Raw genomic sequence first — 21,325 nt, 5'->3', positions numbered from 1 at the left:
AAGGAGAGTGAAAATTCATCCTGTCTCTTGAAGAAGAGAAAAAAATATGCAATAAATTATCTCCACAAGGATGAAATAATCCTATGTCTATAACTTCACTTTTGGTCCTTAAATGTGTCCAGCTCACTTTTAAAGAAAATACTATTCAGCATGATTGAGTCTCTTCTGATTGCCATTAAAATAAATGCAACTGAAGGCTTGATAACCAGATGAAAACTCATTTCAAATTGTATTGTAACTGGGCTTTCTTCACATATTCTGCTTTTGCTAAGTACACTTATGTATGTGTTCCTTAATAGATTAATAGCAGCACACCTCAGAAAATTCCTTTCTCACAACTTGCAACAACCAAAAGAAAAGGAGGGGAGCTAGGCTTAGAAACCGATTCAGTTAAGTGTTCTCTTTCAGTATTGCTTTTGGAGAAATTCTATATTCTCCAGACTTCCAAGACATTTGTATGACATCTCCATACAGCAGATTCTGTTTTATTCTTTAAAAGCAAATGAAAAGGCAACCTGCAGAAATCTAAAGATATATGGTCCCTTTCATACAATATGAATTTTTTTCAAGTGAGTATGAGCTGCTTTCACCCCTCTATGCATTTTTTATGTTCATGTTTTCCTCCCCAGATTGCTTTTGGAGGAAAAGGTAAATTATTTTTAAGATTACATAGATGATTTGCTTGTGTTTTTCTTTGCTTCTTGCATGGGTGCCTTTCCTGCTGGTTTCTATAGGGTGAGAGGCTAATGATTTTTATAATGTCCACAAAGAGAGAGAGATACATAAGCAGAGTCATAAAAGAATAGACAGGTGCGACATATCACAGAGATGTGGAATATCTCATAAAAGTCTACAGAAATAAGAATTTCTGTCACTAGAGGGAAACTACAAGGAGAAGAGTGGCTCCTCCCCACTGCTTCTGCATATACCTCAAATTCCTTCATCCCACGAAGGCAGAGCTGTAGCCAGAATAGTTTCTGCCACTTGGTTTTCAATTAATGCCACACTAGAGAGACCCCTCAGCAAGGCTTTAAAGCTGGAAAACCACTGCTTGTCAGCACTGCTCCTCTGTGCCTGACTGTCCGCCAGCAGCCTCTGGCGGCCCTCAGAGCGCCTGAGGCCTGGCCAGGCTTCGGGGCCTGTGCTGCGGCCTGCAGCCCAGGGGTGGCTGCCACAGCTGGCAAACACGCAATAGCCCCTATTCTAACATTTTTTTAATTTTTTTTTTCAGTTTGCTAATGTATTGACAAAAGCTGTAAATATTTTCTCACTATATTTGTGTGTTATTTCCTTATTGTCCTTGGTAACTCTAGCTTCAGAAGCAATGGCAGTGTTACTGGTACCCTAACACCTCGTATTTGAGTAATTACCTTTCTGGGAGGCGTGGATTTAGGGGAACAGCTGGGCCGTACTCTGCCACTCATATATTTTCCTGAGTAAGAGCCTCAGTTTGAGAGAGTATTTTGCGTAAGCAGAATTAATCAGCTTGGTCCTGCTCTTGTGGTCATGGGGAGCTAAGCTTTTTCATGGATTTCATGCAAGGTACAGAAGCTTTGCTTATGAAAGAATAATAAGAGCAAGCATGTGACCAGAATTTATTTAGAGAAACGAATAATAGTGAATCAGCAACAATAGCTTCCTCCAAGCTATTTCCTCTAAGCAAAATAAAATAAAAAATAAAAAATAAAAAAGAGACTGTTTATGCTGTTAGGACACTGTTATATCTTCCAACCATATCTCCCAATTGTTATATGTGCCAAACAGGTTGACATGAATGTTGTTAACCCCCCTGCCCTATGAACTAGCTCTAAAATTCTACAGAATTCCAAAGATTTCTGGCAATAAAAACAATCAGGCATGGGGGACTGGGAGGAGGGGGTATTTTCTTTCAATACCCAGTCAGGAACATATCCCTGGTTCCTTTTGATGGTATTTCTTTTATAGTTCTTAGATGTTTTGAAACACAAAGCTTAATTATTACGGATACTTATGCATTGTACACCTCTATAACAAATAATTGTCAAAGCCATCAGCTTCTGCTGTCAATTTACTCAAAATAAAAGTATCAGCTGAAGTAGACCTCACACATCTGAGTAATTGTATCTTTGAAAAGGGTTCTTAAAAACAGATGTCAGATTCTTGATGAATCTCATTCTTTACTCCGGCTACAATATCTGAAGTTGGATTTTGTATCTGACTCCTGTCACAGTGATTGAAGTAAAAATATCCTGTTCTAGCTTTTGTTTATGTAACGCAATCAACTCCACAAACCTCTGCAACTTGAAACACAGCCAAAAACTGCTTTATGTATGTACTCCCTGCCATGCTTTTCTTTCTCTAAGATGGACTATAAAAGTAATCTTAACTGACAGAAAGAAAACTAGCATCAGCTTTGCAAACAATGCTCGAAAAGCAGGAGAAAATATTTATTTGTAAAGTAAAAATCCTAAGAAAATTTGCCAACTAGTGCTTCAACAGTTATCATGGTAATAATAAAAAGAAGACATCTCAAATTGTACTCAGAGCTTCTATCTGGGGAAAAAAGAAATCAGCATGCAGTAAGTTAGGGAGGAAAACCACATTTTACTAGCTACTGTGCTCAGTTGCCTTCCATGGCATGCACAGTGAGACCATTTTGAGATGGGAATGAGGAAGCTCAGCCTGGAACCTTGGAGCTACTCCTCTGAGGCATCTCTGTCTTACCACCCCTTTGGGAACTAAAGAGACATTTGGTCTCTTGAATATGAATGTGTGTGCCTTTGCTGAAGTGCAATAAGGTGTTTCTACCACTACCTCACAGAGTTTTTACAAAAGTTCTGCACTTGTGTGTTCTTAGTCTGAGTTAAAGTCAGTACTTCCTTCATCAGCTGGATATTTTTCTGTATGTAATGTGAGTGAAGAGTAATAACTTCTGTAGCAAAAAGTCAAGCAAACTGAGAATAAAAGTCAAAATTAAACTTTTGATTTACTGGTTGAGAATTCTGATAAAAGCACTCTGGATACTTGTACGCTTTTTTCTATTTTAATAATAATAGTAAAAAAGAAGTAAGATAATACTTTATGTAGGGGTAAGATCTAATGATCTCCATAAAACATGCCCCAAAGTGACTACATCTCCATGAGATAAATTTGCTGTCCTTTCAACATAAAACTAAGTACCCAATTATAATTTGAGCTGCTTACTTTTAATGCATGAAGGATCTGAGAGAGCAGTCCGCTGTTACAAAGCAGGAGGCAAACTGTCAAATGAAGCAGAGGTTTCTGTGCTGAAAACCACATTCCTTCAAGCTGCACCAAAAGCACTCCCACTTGGCAGGGGCACTGTGAGGATTTGATCCTGCTACGTGCTGGTCAGAGGAGGAATGAGGAATACAGCTGTCCAGATCCTGTCCTTGTACCTACCAAAGGGATGTTCATATATTTTACTTTTCTTTCCCACACTTTCTCTGACCTGCAGGTCACTGATGTTCTCATTCTCACTTCAAATAACAGTGTTAGTAGTCTGATGTCACCCTGTAGATTGTTTTTTAAGTGTATGGGATGTAAAGGAATAATTTATTTTGAAGTGGGGAAAGCCAAGCGTTCTTTTCCATCTAATTGCTTGTCACTATGAGAACTAGAATGCTGTTTTCATGGTGGAGCTTGCGGTGTCTCTATAGCTATCTGCATGCATATAGCCGCCACAGCTGCAGGTGAGTACTGGGTTGCTCATGCTTCTTTTGAAGTCTCCAGACACCCAGCTGTTATACAGACTTATATTCATGGCTCTTGATTTCAGAAGTACTTTATGGATAGCTGTCCAAATGTGTGGCAGCCTCCTATGTGCTACACAACTTCCAACTGTTGTAGTATAATAACAGGCTCTGCAAGTGGGGACAGGTTTGTTAACTCCAACTCCTGCATCTTAGGAAGTTTTACTCATCTAATATAAATTGAGCAGATAGGAGAGGGGCGGGCAAGTGTTAAATATATGCAGTTGAGTTAAATGATTACCTGGAAAAAATGATAAATCCAGGCAAGTAATTTAAAGGAGTATTTGTATACAAGAGTGAACACCTGAGTTGAAAGTGAAGTGCAAATTCCTGACAAGAAAATGATACTTGCCTCTATAATGTTCTTCCCTGGGAAATGACAGAGGCCACATTATTTGGGCACGGTGTACTCTCTGTTACCCTTAAAAAGAACAAGGTTGAACCAGCATGCTGCTATAAATCTTTATGCTTGCTGGTGAATGCAAGTTCCAGTGGGAAATACTGCCCTTCTGAACTTTTGTAATTTAGGGATGATGTAGCTCTTCACTGTGCCACAACACATAAGACATCAGAGAGCAGAGTAAAATTTGTACACAGTGCTTGTAACATAGGTGCATCTCATCTTAGCCTTTGTTTTTAGTTTAATATTCATATGAAAGCCCGCTGTTAACTCATTTATCATTTTGGCCTCATAAAGAATATGTTACTAGTTAAAACGTTCCTACATTTCCTTTCAAGCCTGATCATTCTATGGTTTATTGTGCTCAGCCTTCTGTAATGAGTCTGTCCTCTTTAGCACAGTGTGCAACCAGCAATTTTAATGTATAAAGACCGCTTCGTCTGACTTACCCTTTGAATGAATAAAAGCTTTGTTCTTGTGTCTGGGAACTTTTTTTAAAAGCTTATGTGCATGTCTAAATGTTTCCACTATCATAGCATTTTGGTTTTATGTTCCATGCAACAGTTTTAATTGCAGTAGATTTCATGTTCAATTTTAAAATCATGGTTGTGGATGATAGTAATATCGACATTATCATTTCATTATCCAGCCTAATTTCATAAAAATAATGAGCTTGAATTTTTTGAACAAGTGAGTTCTCTGAGGTCTTACACTGAGTTTTCTTACCCTGAGTATCCTTACGTTGAGTAGATATGTTAGACAGATTTAACAAAGAGTAAACCACAAAATAAAAAAATAAATAAAAAAAAAAGAAAAAGGGACACTGTTAAGCTACACCCAGATACTCCTCCTGCCAAAAAAACATTTCAACCACATTATTTAGTTCCTACTTCACACAGTAAATGACAACTGATGACATTAGCTACTTGATTCCTATTAGCAAGTAAACGTGTTAATTATCTAGAGTGTCTAGATACCATGTTGCAAGTCTAACACTATGAGATAAGCATATGTTGAATAAAATTGCTTTAGAGTTCAGAAAACACAGATGAGCGCTAGACAACCCTCAGACAAAGGGCTGCAAAGAGGAAAGACGTATGCTTTATTCTTGCTTACTGTGCATAGGACAAAAACCAATGGACTTAAAACTGTTAAAAAGCTTTAAATTGAACATAAGGAAAATGTTCTAATAGTAAAATATTAAGAACTGGTTTAGACTATAAGGCTCTGGTCTTGCCATCATTTCAGGTTTTAAGAACAGCTTAGAATGATGAATTATTCTTGGCAATTTTTTAGGTATAGCTGATTCCGCCTAAGGGGCATGAGATGGACTAGATGACTTCTCAAGGTCCCTTACAGAATTATTTTGTGTGATCTTATGATAGCTGCAAATCTTTAGAGTATTCTGTCAAATATGGAAAATAACTATATTTTAAATTTATCAGCAAAGAGTGCAATATGTAAGGTTTGGGGTGTGTGTAGGGGGTGTAATCAGCCCTATGCAGCAGCTACAACCGGCTACTACCTGAAAACTCTTGCAGAAAGTTTGCTTCTATTGTAGTGAAAGCAATAGAAGGAATTAATAATATGAAATATGAGGAAAGGAATGGAGAAAAGTCCATTATACAAACTCCATTCTACTACAAACCACACATAATTTTGGACATGGTAGCAAATACTCTGAGAATTATCTGGTCCTGAAGGAATATGTGGCATGAGACCAAGATACCTGTTCTTGAGGCATTCTTGCATATACCTGGTTAGTCTCCGACCACATATTTTAAGCTGAGATTTGATTCCTGCTGAATGAGCTTATTTCAATTTAAGAGTAGTGTATTTAACCTTTCAACTGTTAAATCACATTGGCAAAATAAAGAGTTCCTGTATGCATGTTTTCTCTTTACTGCCTGGCAATTTTAATTTGGTTCAGTTCTTAGGCAGTTTAGTTCAGTTTTTGGACCACAGTCAGCTATAAAAGTTCCTTAGTAAAAACTATTTCAAGAAATACTGCCATTAAATCAAAAGCTTTTAAACAAGGAGCTAAGGAGTTTTCAGGGCATATCATTTAATCCTTCCTATTTCAGACACTGTACTACCAACAGACTTTTTGGTAGTCATTTTTCAGAACCTGCCATAATTCTAGTTTCAAAATTTCCAGTCCATTTCTATCCCAGGGCTATCTGTAATTTCATCTTACTTTGTTGGAATAGAATTTAGAATACCATTGACCATTGACTTTTGGAGTATATATTTCAAATACTTCTTTTTCTCTTTGCATTCAAATGGAGAAAAATTATTTCTTTGAACATTTTTTCTTTTTTTGTTAGTTGGGAAAGTGATAGCACCAGCTGGCTTTTAAAAGTCATGTCATTAAAATTTTCAGGTTCTGATTGTTTTTAGCCAAGTAGTTTCTCTCTTCTACTGGTTTCATTAATTTTGATAGAAGTTTTAATAGTAATTTTCAGTAATATATGTGTTATGCCTGATCTTTTCTAAGACGTGCATACTCATGCAAGTGTTTGGGGGAAGGAAACTGTCACCACATGAACATCTCTGCTTATAGTTCAGGCAATCAAACAAAAAACCTCAGCTGGTTGATCAAAAGCCCATGGGCCACTCAGACAACAAAACAATAGATTTGCGCATCTGACAGCTCTTCAGACATTTTTCTCCATCAGCTTTGGACAAAGAAGAAGAAAAAAAAAAGCTCTCAAAATACCTCTGAATGAAGCTCAATTCTCAAAACTAAGTTATTTCATAATGGAAGAGGACAGAATTTGTGGCTGTCAGGCAGGTGATATAAACTCTATTACAGTCAAAAAGATTACCTTCCTTGGCTGGAACAATGTAAACAAAACCCAAAGTCAGTAAGCGAAGTGCCATGTGAAGGCTCTTATAAGAGTATGGTTTGGGCAGAGCCTTTCTAAGACAGAAAATAGACCCTCAGCTTTTGCAGTTCTTATCTTGATCTTTATCAGACAGTTGCTACTGTGTAATCATTTCTGATGTTAAATGAACATTTCTCAAAATGTTCTCTACACACTACCTTGGACAAGGAGACACTTGTCCTCTGACCCAGATCTGCATCCCTGGATAATACCCAAACATCATTCAGAACACCAAATTTTCTGTGAAAGCTTATATCAAAACTCAGGTCACCATGAACCCCAAAACATTCCATAAAAAAAAAAAGATGTTGAGTTTTTACAATTTGCAGTGTATTAATGTGACTCCCTGCCAGATGCTTCATGATGTAAAAGAATGGGAACTCTTTCTTCTCCTATCTGGGAACATTACGGTAAGGGAGCATGCTCTTTTTTCCACTCAGTATAAAACTGTCACCCTGAGCTAGCTATCACTGCAGACAGTGCACCAGAAACTGGCACGGCTCAGATCAGGGATAGAGAATGCGTTTTCGTGGAAGGATTATTGCTGACAACACAAGAAGAATAAATTAGAGTCAGGAATAAAAGAAGACATTAAGGCCCCCATGGCACCATCTTAAAAGAATTTAATATTCTGAAATATTTCACTTTCTATTGTATCTACATGCCATTTATAACCCAGACATGGCAATATCCAGAAAATGAATGAGGTGTGATTTTCATGCTAATTATGCTAGATGCATTTATCCCTTTGTCATATTTATTTTTATATTGTGCCTTTAAAATATAAAAATACAATAATATTAAAACACACAAATTATATTTTAACATTGTTTTGCCTTCTGCACTCCTTCTATTTTGCATAATAATTCCCAAATGACATTTCATCCTGTGTTCTTACTTAAATTCCCAGGTGATAGAGTTATTTATTCCCTTGGCCAAACCCTGGGGGTTTCTTTTCAATCCTTGTTCAAATAAAGCTCAAATGAAATGTGCAGGTTTTCAGAGCAAGGGCAGGGAAGGTCTAATATTGTTTCACTTGCAATTGTGCAAAGTAGGAGCAACAATATCAATGAAGTTAAGGAATTCACAAGTTTTACACTGGTGTTTGTGACAGTAAAGAATTGGATCGATTGGTGGCATTGATACAATATCATGGGATGTCAATCAATCCTTTTTCATTGCATCTATGCCTTTCTGAGGTAAATTATAGATTAAACCCTCCAACTAGTTCTTGAGTCAGGATACAGTTACAGCCATTTTAATAACATGTTTCATAAAGGGACCCAAGTCAAAAATGTTGTAATTTATTTATCAATGCTCTTTAATATTTCAGGCAGTTCAGATGATCATTTTTATTTATTTATGTATCTGAGGGTTTATTATATATGCCCATCATCCTGTCTGGGTTAGTCCACAAAACTGACATCACAAAACCTTACGGTGAACTGATGTAACTCACTACTGAATCTTCTTTCCTAGCCTGTCCCAGAAATATGCCCACCCTGTAGTGCTCCTCTGCAGTCCCAACGTTCAGACCCTCTCTGGGAGCAGGGAAACCAATTCCCTAAGTGAGAGCTCTTCCTGGAGCTCTCACCCAGGACTCAAAAATCTATAGGCTCTTGAATTATTTTTCCCAAATTATCTATTTAGCAGTGGAGAAGAGGAGGATGGGGAAATTCCTACTCGAGCTAGAACTTTATATCATCTTGGCCCTAATAGCCTCTGAAAAGCATGGGGAATTTATCCACATCCACAATGACACTGAAAAAAATCCCGAATCTCAGCCAGAGACCTGGCTTACATCCTGCTTATATCTAAAAATATTCCTTGGCTCCATCTCATAAAAGGACAAGAATAATGCAAGAGTTTATGTCAGTATATTTGCTGTTTATCCCCTAATCTTTTTTCTCAAAAAGTTGTATCAAATCCTGAATTTAACAATTTCCCCATTTAGATGGACTGGTGCAACATCTGTTCCGACAACTGCAAGTTTTCCTTCTCTTTTCATAACTACGGTTCTTTAGAGACATGCTGAAAAATCAGCAGTCATAGAAATTAGGCTAATTAGACTAGATTAAAATTACACTCCCAGAATTATTGCTGAGCCAAAGTTTGATGCAGATTTCTGTATCTGTTTTTTATATGCCCCATCTCAGTACCATGCCAATTTTCACATCTGTTCACGTTAAGACAGCAATATTGTTAACACATCCTTCCCTTCTTCTGAAAATACCCTGCTTGAGACACAGCCTAATCCACAGCAGAACTGGAGCAAGCCCTGACGAGGAACCTAACACAATGTCAGAGGTTCAGATGAGCAAAGCCAAATGAGCATAGCCCCTGACATGCCCCATATTACAGTTTCCTTGTGTTTCATAGCAGTTTGAAATAGTATGTGAGACAGCTGGCAGGGATGATATTGGGACTTGCTCATCTAACTAGTGAGCTACAAACAGATGTTGTGCATGAAATAGGAACCACTGCCATTGACACATTTCTCACGCCAGACGGTGGGGCAAAGTGACTCAACCTGACATGAAGAGGAAATTGGGTGTGACATGTCCTTCGTTTCAATGAGCAACATGTCACTTCTGGCCCAACTTTTCATTCAAATCATCAAATGCTATTTGACAGGAAATACATATGACTTCTGGGGTAGTGAAAGTCTGCTTATCCATATATACCCACCAAGTATAATGAGGCACAGGGACTGTGCAGCATGAAAACAGGATTCCTGCACTGGAATGTATTATTGGAATTCCTTATCAGGATTTTAGAATTTTATTTTTTTTTAAATTACAATATGAACTAGCATTTCTTATAAATACTGTCTGCAAGCATCGACAATCATATTCTAAAGGGGTAACTGCCAATGGAGAACTGTTCAATTCTTTCTTACAAATCACTGGTGTGCTTCCAACAGCGCTAATTCTAACTGACTGGACTGAAAACATTGTTCTACACTGATGGGCATGGACAACATAATGAGAAACTGTGTGAGAAGTAAGGAGAGATGGTGAACTGTGCGGGTATATGGCTGTGATAACACAGGATTTGGAAGCCACCTAAGTCAGGTGCTTCTGAACACTGGCGCTTGCCTGTGTACTGGCTACATAGTCATGGCTTTCTTTTCCAAATGCAAGACTCCAAATCTGAGAAGAAATTGGCATTTTACGGTAATGACAAAATCACAGAGCTCACAGACAGCTAGAACTATTTTATAATTTTCTTTCACAATGCAATTTCTCCAGGTAAACAAGTGGTCTAATTGCCATGGGCATAGTTATAATGATGTGAATGAGAATAAATTGCCTCTTGAATATGTATAGATGGGCCAATCCTTTCACTTCTAACCTATGAGTCTGTAAGATCCTTTGAGAAGATGTGTACAGCACTGCAAAATGGGATGACAACCAGTGAGCAAGAGAAAGAGCTCAATGTATCAGAATGTAGCAGCACTGTATACAGCCCCATGGAGACCACATCTAGCGTACTGTTAGGTGTTTTGGAAGAAATTCACCTGGGAAAATTTCAAACTGAGATAAAAAATTTAAATTATAGGCAATGTTCTAACCTCACACAAAGAATTTAATCCTACTGACCTTGCTTGTATGATAGATTTCTTCATTCTGTTACAAACACCAGAGGCAGTAAAGAAACAGGAATTGCAGCAGATCCTCCATCCAGAACAGTCCTCTGTGTAACTGAAATACAGACCCTCACCCATCAAAGTACTTGATCATGTGCTGAAATTCAAATAATTAAGATCTGTCAGGCTGTGTAATCTTCTCTAGTCTAGACAAACCTTTGTTTGCTTTGCTAGATTTGATATGAACAAAAAAGCTCTTAAAAGGTGCACTTCTCCCTCACTTCTCAAGTTACTGGTTAGGAGAGAACAGAATGATTTCAGTTGGTAAGGATAAATATCTTGGGCAAAAGAAAGTTGCGAAATACCCACCCACCTTCTTGTTGCTCACCTATGGACATAAAAGACCTATAGCATCTGAAATAGTTTGTACTCAATAATTAAACATTTTTTTCATGATGCTTTCAGTTATCAGATATTCCCAAAGTGTATTCAGTAGAGAGCACAGCAGATTTTCAATGCTAACAGGAATTATTAATGGCAATATTGGCAGCATATGTGTAGGCAGCAAGCCAGTGGGCACCAAAAATTGTGGGTTTTTGTTGTTCTTGATGTTGAATTTGTCATGCTAGGAGGTTAATCAAGGTTTCATTTCTGGTATTTCCAGCTCTAGTTCAGGTGTTAGAACAGGATGGATATTGACTGCAGTAAACCAAAGAGCTGACGCAGAAGAAACCACATTGCTCTACCGACATGTTCAGAGGCTGAACGAACTGCTGAGTTTCTATGTTCTCTCTTCTGTAGTTTACACCTGGCTGCATCTGTTGCACCGTTTCCCTGAGCAAGTGTTCCCCAAGCTCCACAGCTGCTCTAAACATGTGCTTTTGTTTTGTTTTGTTTTGTTTTCCTGTAGCACATCTGTAAAGAATAAACTACATCTTAGAGGAGATACATGGCTCCAGGACAGACACCCCAGTTGTGTGTGCCAACCCTAGCGTTGGCTGCTAAGATCTCTGCTACAGATGATTCCCAAATGGGACAGCTTTTGTGTCCAAAAATAGCAGGGAAACTGGAAAGGACACAATTTTCAGCCAGAAGGTGCAAGATCCCAGAAACTGTGTATCCCTTCCAAATCACCAGGTGTCAGTGTTTCAGAACAATTTTTTGAAGGTTTTCTGATTCATGGGGAGCTGAAAACATCAACCTTGCAATCTGACACCGTATCTAATCCTGAAAATTTGAAATACCCGATGAATTAGAAATCAAACCCATCAGACAATTTTCCAGTTTTAACTTGCTCAGTGCTAGTGACAGACTTTGAACCTCCGAATAGTCATGTTGCTGCCTCCACATCATCTACAAATAAAGATGTCATGACTGTGCAGACTGAGATCATTAAATCAGGTAACGGTCCTTTGATGTGTGCTATTTATTTACAAAACACATAGATGTTTGAAATAATGGCCTGTGGTGTCCTATGGACATACCGTTTATCATGCTCTTGATTGCAGCTTCTTAAACACTCACATCTATATTTCTTCTGAAATATTTTCTTGTAGTGAGGGCATTAACAGCTGCTTCTCTTACGTTGATTCTGTAGTGTCTAGTAACAATCATCCTGCAGACTTTCGCTTTGTTTGGGTAATTTCACGACCCATCTTCTCTATTTAGCCCTCTTCTTTCAAAAAACCTGTAGCAACATGAATAATTCTGGGGACCCATATCCCTCTGCCAAATTCATCTGAAATTTGCTGATGGTTTAAAAATATTGCTGGGAGGGAGAGGAAACACAGACAGATACACAGATGGCCCAATTGCTTAAGTCTTTTTTCTGTCTGAAAATAAGTTTTAGAACTGGTGATATACCAGGCTAATGCCAACTAGTTCACTGTGGGAATGGGTCTAAGAGCTTGAAGCATGATAATGTATTCCTGTAAAATTTTACAAGTGGAGTTAATGTTACAGAGCACTTTCCCAATTAGGAAAGTAGTCTGTGAAATATGTTAAGAACATGTGCCCCTTGAAATTCCACTGTAGCTTTTAAAAAGAGATAGTCTAGAAAAATGAAGGGTAAATACAGTAAGAAGTGCAGAGCAGGAACCATTTGCCAACTGGAAATAGCACAAAGGGAACATCAGCCTATGCCAGTCTGCATGGGTCACTGCTTCCTACAGCATATACAGCAGCTATTTACACCTGTCACCATTTACAGAACATATTAAACTACAAAATAATCTTGAGGTAATGCATAATTATTTCCCTCCTCTGTTTAAATTGGCTTTGAACAGCTGTCATATAGTTATTAAAACATCCTATAAGCAACAGATTAGAAATTACCCATGCACAGAAATAATTCTGCAGGTTGATAAATTATTTTATCTTTCTGAACTAGCATTGAAATGCTAACAAAAAACTTCTCAGCAGTCTACAGTGTAGGAGGTTTGGATGGGATGGAGTTAATTTTCTTCATAGCAGCTTGTATGGTGCTATGTTTTGGATTTATGACTAAAACAGTGTTGAAAACACACTGATGTTTTAGTTATTACAAAACAGCATCAAGACCTTCTCTGTTTCTCACACTGACAGCCAGGCAGTAGCCTGGGGGTGCACACGAAGCTGAAAGGGGGTACTACGAGGACAGTTGACCCCAAATGTCCAAAGGGATGTCCCGTAACATATGACATTGCGCTCAACAATAAAAGCCAGGGAAAAGAAGGATAAAGGGGAGGATGTTTGCAGTTAGGTGCTTATCTCCCCAAGTAACTATTACGTGTGATGAAGCCCTGCTTTTCTGAAAATACCTCAAGATTTGCCTGCCAATGGGACGTGGTGAATGAATTCCTTATCTTGCTTTCAGTGTGTTAGTCCTTTAGTCCCTTCATCTTGCTGAATCGACTCAACTGTGTTTTTCCAGCTCTCAGAAACAATTGTTTGATTTTATTGAACAAATAAATGAAAGAGATGAAATATGTAATCAAGTTGTGCCATGAAGTAGTACATGTAAGAAGCTGTACTGTTATACCCAATTCCTGCTACGTGTTAAGTCAGCTCTATGGAAGATTCATAAACCATGCCTCAAAACAGGGTTCAGAAAGTGGTGGCTGATGCTTCTATTTTACTTATACTAATGAAAGTACCACACAATATTAATAAATTGATCTAGTTAATAAAATACACATAGAGATGTCTTCAGGACAGATGGTTGAAAAGGTTACCCTGATTGCATTTGATTGCCCAACAGAAAATACTGCTAATTAGGGGAAGACATGCAGTATAGGATAGAGAGCAATATGTATGCTCTGATGAAAAAGATCAGAGATGGCCTGGATGAAAATCACTTTATACAAATAGGGGCTCATGCCATGCTGGGCTCCCAAATCCTACTGAATATTCTAGACATGAAACAAAACTGAGGACAAGAGTTCTCCTTTGAATTTCAATTTTTTTAATGAGCCTTCCTCTAGCAAGTCGACATTGGGCGTGACTTCGACCCTTCAGGCAGTGGAAGTGGAGCATTTGGCTGGCAAGTCTCAAAGCAGCTCTGTGCAGTCAGCTCGTACTTGCAGACTGGATAGCAGAATTTGAGGCGACTCAGGGAATGAAAGAGTCATGGATCTGTGAAGAGTGATGGTCTCATGAACCTAAGCAGAAAATCTGGGCTTTGCTCCCTCATCACAAAGACACCTGCGCGTTATGTCCACTGAGAAGCAATCCCAGGGACATTTCTTGAACAGTGGGGAAACCTGCTTCCCTCTGTCTTTTTTCTTTTTTTCTTTTTTTTTAAGCTGTAAATCTTTCTTTCTTGGTCTCATTTCAATAAGAATGGAGACTTTCAATTAAAATAACACCTTCCAATGAGGGCACTCTCCTGGATGTAGGAGCTGCCACTGCAAATGCCCTTTCCCTGAGGAAAACCCAAAGTAGAGGCCTCCTACTGAATGAACACATGTATTCAAATGAAAGGAGGTCAAAATCATTCACTACACACAAATTTCAGCCATTGAGCCCTGCTGTACCTCTAAATAGACGTGGAAGCTAAATACAGATTTTTTTCTGTACACCTCTCCCTCTGACACTTCTTTTGCCTGAGATCTACTCCATCTGTCAAGAAACCCTGCGGAGAATGACCTCCACCCCCAGGTCTCTGTTCAGCTAAATTAGCACTGGTTTCACTGGTAGAACAGGACAATTAATATGGGAAGGGCAATGCTAAAAGGTACAATTGCCAAAGTTTGGGGATCCAGTACATGGGGAAATACCAAATGCCCATTACTAAATTGTGGCAGAAGCCAGACTGGACTGTCCTACTAGATTTCCTTGCAGGTCCTTTTATTTCCTCCAGGCAACCATCCTTGCCTTACTTCGAGGATGTGTTTAGTTCATACGCATTTATCATTTGGGTTTTCTGTTTTTCACCCAATCATAAATACTTCCTAAATAGGACAGAAATTGACAGACTGCATTTCGCTAGAAAAAAAAGAAGCTGGAAGTGAAACTTTTCTGGAATGTCCCCAGACTCATGGCAGAGTTAGAGCATAAAGTCCCCAGTGATGTGATATCCTTCCTGTCAGCAGTCTGGGGATGCACTGAAGCATAGCTCCTGTTGTAGTAGTTATAATAGTTTCAAGCTCATCCTTGGACAGAAGCCTTCTTTATAATTTTTGCCTTCTTTCTATTTGTACTTGCCAGAAGGGTTGTGATATTGTTACCAAGACTTTACAGTGCTCCCTAAGGGCAAGAGCTAATACAGCCACAGTCATTTTATGCTAGGTGAACGACCAATTGTTTACACTAGAGATTTTTTAACCCTCACTAATAACAGCCAAAACCATTACCAAAAAAAAAAAAAAGACAACAACAACAACAACAACAAAACACTTGAAAGCCTGTCATTTTCTGTCAAATACTTTATACGGAAAAATAGATTTTGTTAATACCAGTTTTCCCAAGTGCCTCAATTACCTGAAAACACCGCTTAGTTTAAATGCTACAAATGAATATAAGAGAGGAGTAAACAGTGAAACCTGCCAAATCTAACACTGAGAAATCTTATTGTAACTTGTGGATAGCTTAGCCAGCCCCTGATGCTTGAGCCTAGGGAAGGAACAACTGGGCACCACAAGTGCTTGTGCTGCACTTGTTTGTGATGGTTACCTGCTCCCAGCTATATCGTAGCCCTGAAGGCACCCACCTCAGGTGGACTGTGCAGATGAGTAGTGGTGGGCATGGATGCAAGAATCTGCATAAACAAAGGGAGGCAGGTGTTTAACTGGTTATTTAATTTGGCAAGTCATATACTGAGAAAGGAAGCCTTTGTTTCCCTTTGAGCATGGGTGATTCTCCCCACATCTGATCACAGCTGAGGACTGCCCACCAATTTGGACCTGGTTCTTCTGGATCTAATTTTTGCAAAGGTTCCAGTCAAGACTTGGACTCTATTCTCTTCCTGGTCAGGCCATAACAAAGCCATCATTGATCTGTGTGATGACTACACGCACTGACACAATCTCCTTGAAGAAGCCCTTGTGTAAAACTTAGGTTTTACTTCACATACAAAGTCCAAGGCATGGGTAAGTACGCTAGCCATGGGAACACTTCTATAACAAAAGTCAGTTCGATGCCATAAGTGTAATGAAAGAAGAATATGACTCTCCTAGGAAGTTCTCATGTAGGGGACAAGACTAACTTCCCTGCAATGGCCAAATCTTCCTTGCTTTATCATTTGTGTAATTCCATTTAATTAATAAAGCAAGTGGGATTAGTGTCTCAGTATTGCAAAACAGATGTTGTATTTCACTGACATATACCTGTAGCAGTAGCCCCAAATCTTCTACCAGTTATTAGGCATTCTCACCACAAATCTGACACACTTCAGAGAATAATGAAGCTAACAATCAGCACAGTATGCATTCACGAGAAACAAAATCTATTGCTTTTCTTTCTAACCAAGAAGATAGTTTCATTGTTCATTTTAAATGCTACAGATTGAATCATCACATTTCTGGATAAAAGTTCAATCTAACCCACAGTCTGAGCAAGGTGATTTTCTCAAACTGATAAAAATAGTGGAGCTCTGGAGCCTCCTATGAGCTGCACTCCACAGCCTCCAAGATCCAAAGTTTGTCACTTCGACAAAGGTTTTTAAACCAAGCCTTCAGGCTATGAGATGAAACAGATGTCCTCTCAAAGAGCCTGTCAAACTCATTTTCTCTGGTTCAGTGATAGGCTTGTTTAAACCACACTCATGTCCAGCCATTGCAGTCCTAAGGAGCGGCACCAGCCAAAGTGATTTCTGGGTCTGAAGATCAAGTGCCAATTCACACTTTAGGGAATGGGAAGTCAACTATTAGTACATACACCTGAATTTACTCTTTGGGATTCATAACAATTCCACATTTTCATTTTTTCAGCTGAATTAATGTAATTTTAATGTGGCTCATCATTAGCATTTTTTACTGTGAGTTATTCAGGAGGTATGACAGCATGGTATAGAAAACCTCACATTTTAGATGCAGGTTGTCTGACATGCTGAAACTTGCTTTCGCTTTCTTGGTTTTGACAAATGTATGTCAAGTCTCGTCTCTGGATGGCATTTGGCTCTTGCACAAAGGTTGCTGTACTAGTTACATACTAATACAGAACATGCAGTACATGCAGTACTCATTATAGTGTTATAAAATATAAAGCGAAAATACCTGCATATTTTATGTAGAAAAAATATGTAAAGCTATCAAACACAGGCAGGTCTCTTGCTGGATATTTACAGAGACCGGCCTGGCATTCTGAAATAATAACGGGGTCAATAACTTTCCTAAGCATATTTACTATAAGCTAAATGCTCTCCGAAGAGGACTAACAAGACTTTGTGTGGGCTACTTAAATCCTATATGAAACCTGGTTTAAGGAGCTAAGAGTTAGGAGGAGTGGGTGGTATACCGAGCCTCTGCAAAGGGTGAATGTAGCTGCAGGTGGTTCTGTGCAACACAGCCTTCGTAGCAGCATGTGCAGGCATACCCCAGCACCTTCTCACCTCCCTCAAAGGTTGCCCTTTGCAGTGGGGTCATGGAGACGGTGGCTTCAGTGCTAGCGAGATGAGGCAGAGGGGCACTGGCTACCTATGGTAGCTGCTGTCACGCAATGAAGGTTGTGCTGCTGGCTCTTGGCTGCTTGGTTCTACCCAGGCCAGTGAGATCGGCACATACACAGGAGCTGTAATCACCTCTTCGGTTGTGGCACAACTTTTTGTGACTTGTATGCTTTTGTCCTGCACACAGGATAATCTCTGGCTCTACCCAGCCACAGGGGTGGGAACCAGCTCGTTTTCAGTGCCATGACTAGACAACAAGAACTGAGGCACTGGTCCATATCACCCTGACTCTTGAATAACTCATAGAGGATCTTCTCTCACATGGTCCAAAACTGTCAGTATAGTATTAAACTATTTTTATACCATCTTGCAGTTGTATTCTCAGAGACGGCAAAGAGGATACAAATAATATAGTCACTCTGAGTTCCCACTGGCTCTTATACTGCAAAGGGCCAACAACCCTGCTTCTTTAGCTTGATAAAAGGAGAAATGCAGATTTCTGGCATTTTGGCCTCATGAAATTGAGGATCTTTAAAGAGCTCAAAGCCCTGTGAATTAACTTTTGATCCGTAAGAAATACCTTTTGTATTCTTCTACACAGTACAGAAAGCCAGGGTAACTATTTTTTTTTTTTGGGTGGGGGGGGATCTTATTTCATAGTGACCTATCTTTTTCCTTTAGGTGCTTGGAGTCTACACTGATGGGCAACAGCCTCCTCCTTCATGCCTTCCTTTTGTGGAGAAAGGAATAGCAGTTGTCATCATCGTCTCGTGTCCTTCATGCTAAACCCTAAGGTCACATAGAAAATTAGAACTGGCTAATCCTCCCCTCATACTCTTTTTTTTTGCAGGGAAAAGAAAAAAGTAAGGGATCATACATCAGTTTATGAAATGAATTATATGACAGGATTGCCCACTATTACAAGGAACTGCATTCAATGGCTGAATAAGCTTTTTCCACACTTTTTGCTTACTCTCTTACTGAGCCATTTAGACCACGCACTTGTCTGAATTCCATGGGATTTCTCCACACACTCAGTTTACGTGAGAAGCTGTATACACTGAATGAAAGGTTCATTAAATATCGGAACTTCCTGGCCTTTTCTTTGCCTTCACCCTTTCCCTTTGATAGCTGAATGTGCTGCTTTACTTAAGAAAACCAAAGTGCCCTGGTAGGAGGGAGGCATAACGAGAGTACGTGCCCTGAATATGGAGAGTTCTGAATGCAGCTCTGGCAGCACATCTCACTCCTGACCCTCAGCACCTTTGCCATGAGCATGTCTGCAGGGCTCATCAGGACAGACTTAGCATGCATAGCAAACACCCTGTGCAACAGTTCAACTGTGCAAAAATTATCTCTTGAGAGGAAAAACTTAGACCAGTAAGCTCCTTCTCTGCTTAATTGGAATGTGAGGACATGGGTCTTACAAAAGAAAATGCTAACAATCTGTGTTACACTGCTCTTTCCCTTTTCAGCCTCTTGTTGTGTCCCTTAGATGGGATACCTATTTATATGTTAGTGAACTAACATTCTGTCTTCCACAGTCTGTTTTAGATTCATTTCTTGACTGAGGTGAACAATGTGAGCAAAGCTCTGTGCGAGGAATCTCAAGGTTGATTTCAAACTTGAAGCTAAATTACAAGGATAAAGTGACAATTTAAAATCTTGTCTTCTGGTTTCGAATGGAGCTCTTGCATATCCACTGAAAAATTTTGCTTTAGAGCTTGCAGATGAAGAAATTCTACATCATACGTGGGGAATTTATGACTGTGCACATACATAAAACCAAACACAGAATATTTCAACCAGTAACAAAAGTTTCCTATTACTAAAGCAGCTATCAAAAGTCACAAAGCTTTATATATGGGATATTTAGACCAGTATCAACTAAATGTTTCTGTTTTTCTAATTCCCAACCACCTCTTTCACCCTGTGCTTTAACAATGTGATATTTTCAAGCAAGTTTTCCTATGGTTTCAACAGGGCTGAAGATATTAAAACATAACTAAAAGAAACTTTGGACCCGAATCATTTGCCATGATCTCATAACAGTGACTTTTTAATGTGCAGTTCTTAATCTATTGTATTTTAGGAATGATTCCTTGATGTTGTTAAAGCACCTTTGTAAATTTAATGGAGTCACTGTGAATTACTAAGCTGGAACATTATAATGCTTTTTATAAACATTACTTCTAGTTGGTACCTTAATAATTTTAACACAGGGTGACAAAGATGAAGCTGAACTTAATATCCCCTGTCATCTCTTCAGTAAATAGTTCTTTCAACAAACAGCACTCACACTGTCTGAGATGAGTCAGTTTTGCCAACCTATCCTGCAAGAGCTGAGTTGGTCTAATTGTTCTGTCGGAACATTTTATGTTAATGTTGAGAAGTTTGGCTACCAATGTATTGTGTTCTGTTGCAACTTTCTCGCACATCCTTAGACTTTAACCTTTAATAAGCTCTTTAATGCTAGTACTGAAGGAATATAAAAGTGTTTTTCAAACTTTGTGTTCTGGACTAGATCTACCAGCGGGAGTGCTGCATGATACAATTTGCATTTTTCTGCATGTCAGGGGCAGCTGCACAGGAGAAAGGATTCAGTCCCAGATAGGAGAAGACTTGGAGATGCTGCTTGGATTGGGAAGGCCCTGAGTGGCATCAGCTCCCAGCTGGCTTCATCCTGTCTTGCATTGGCTGGCCCTTGCATTTCCAAGAGACAGGAGTTTGCCATCCTCTTCCTTCTCTGCCTGTATGAATCTACCACTACTAGGAATCCAGCTGCACAAGGCTTCCTGTGTGAATTAAATAGTATTGCTGCTGGAACCACCATAAAAAGGGAATTAGTGAAACTTCCATTGCTAGTTTCATTTAAAAGGCTCATAAAAGGTAGGCATTTAGTGAAACTACAGATGCCTGTAATGTGTCTTTTCACCCATTCTTTGTTGCAGTGTCAAAATCACTAGAGAGCAGGGGATGCTTTCTGGTTTGGGACACGTGGGTGAACTCTCTCATTGTGGGTTACAAACTACCATGTTAAACACTAACATGTCCATGCCTAGTTAGAGTGCTCTAATCACCATGTCTGGTTAGAAAAGCTGAACCTTTATCTTGTCCTCCTTTTTAAAACCTCTGGCTCTCTGTTCTCTTTTATTAGATGTATGGAATACCAAGATTTTATTCTTGAGGATCAAAAAAAAAATGTATTCTGATTAGAAAAACTGCATACTTTCCTTTTGTGTCACACTGTTCTGAAAATTACTTCTACTTTTTCAGTTAAGTCACCAAACCAAAATGAATTATTCACAGAGTTCTTATAAGCACCTCACTGACGTGCTGGAAGGCTTAATTAAATAGTACTTGTGAAGCAACCTGAGAACTACAGAAAAGCTGAGTAAGATGCATTTACAGACGCTTCTTTTCCTATATTCTACTTTATTGCTAGGGGTATGTCTGAGTTGTCACTTCCATGGCTCTAAACTGCACACTAAAGAATGCTAAGGATTCTCCTTGGACTTCCTTGTATCCTACTCTAGTTACTAAAGTTGACATAATGCAAAAAAGTGCAACACAAAAACAATACAAAATTATATTCTAAATTGGCATAAAATG

This window comes from Cygnus atratus, chromosome 13 (genome assembly GCF_013377495.2).
Source record: "Cygnus atratus isolate AKBS03 ecotype Queensland, Australia chromosome 13, CAtr_DNAZoo_HiC_assembly, whole genome shotgun sequence".
Taxonomy (NCBI): domain Eukaryota; kingdom Metazoa; phylum Chordata; class Aves; order Anseriformes; family Anatidae; genus Cygnus; species Cygnus atratus.
This window is presented reverse-complemented; position numbering follows the sequence as displayed.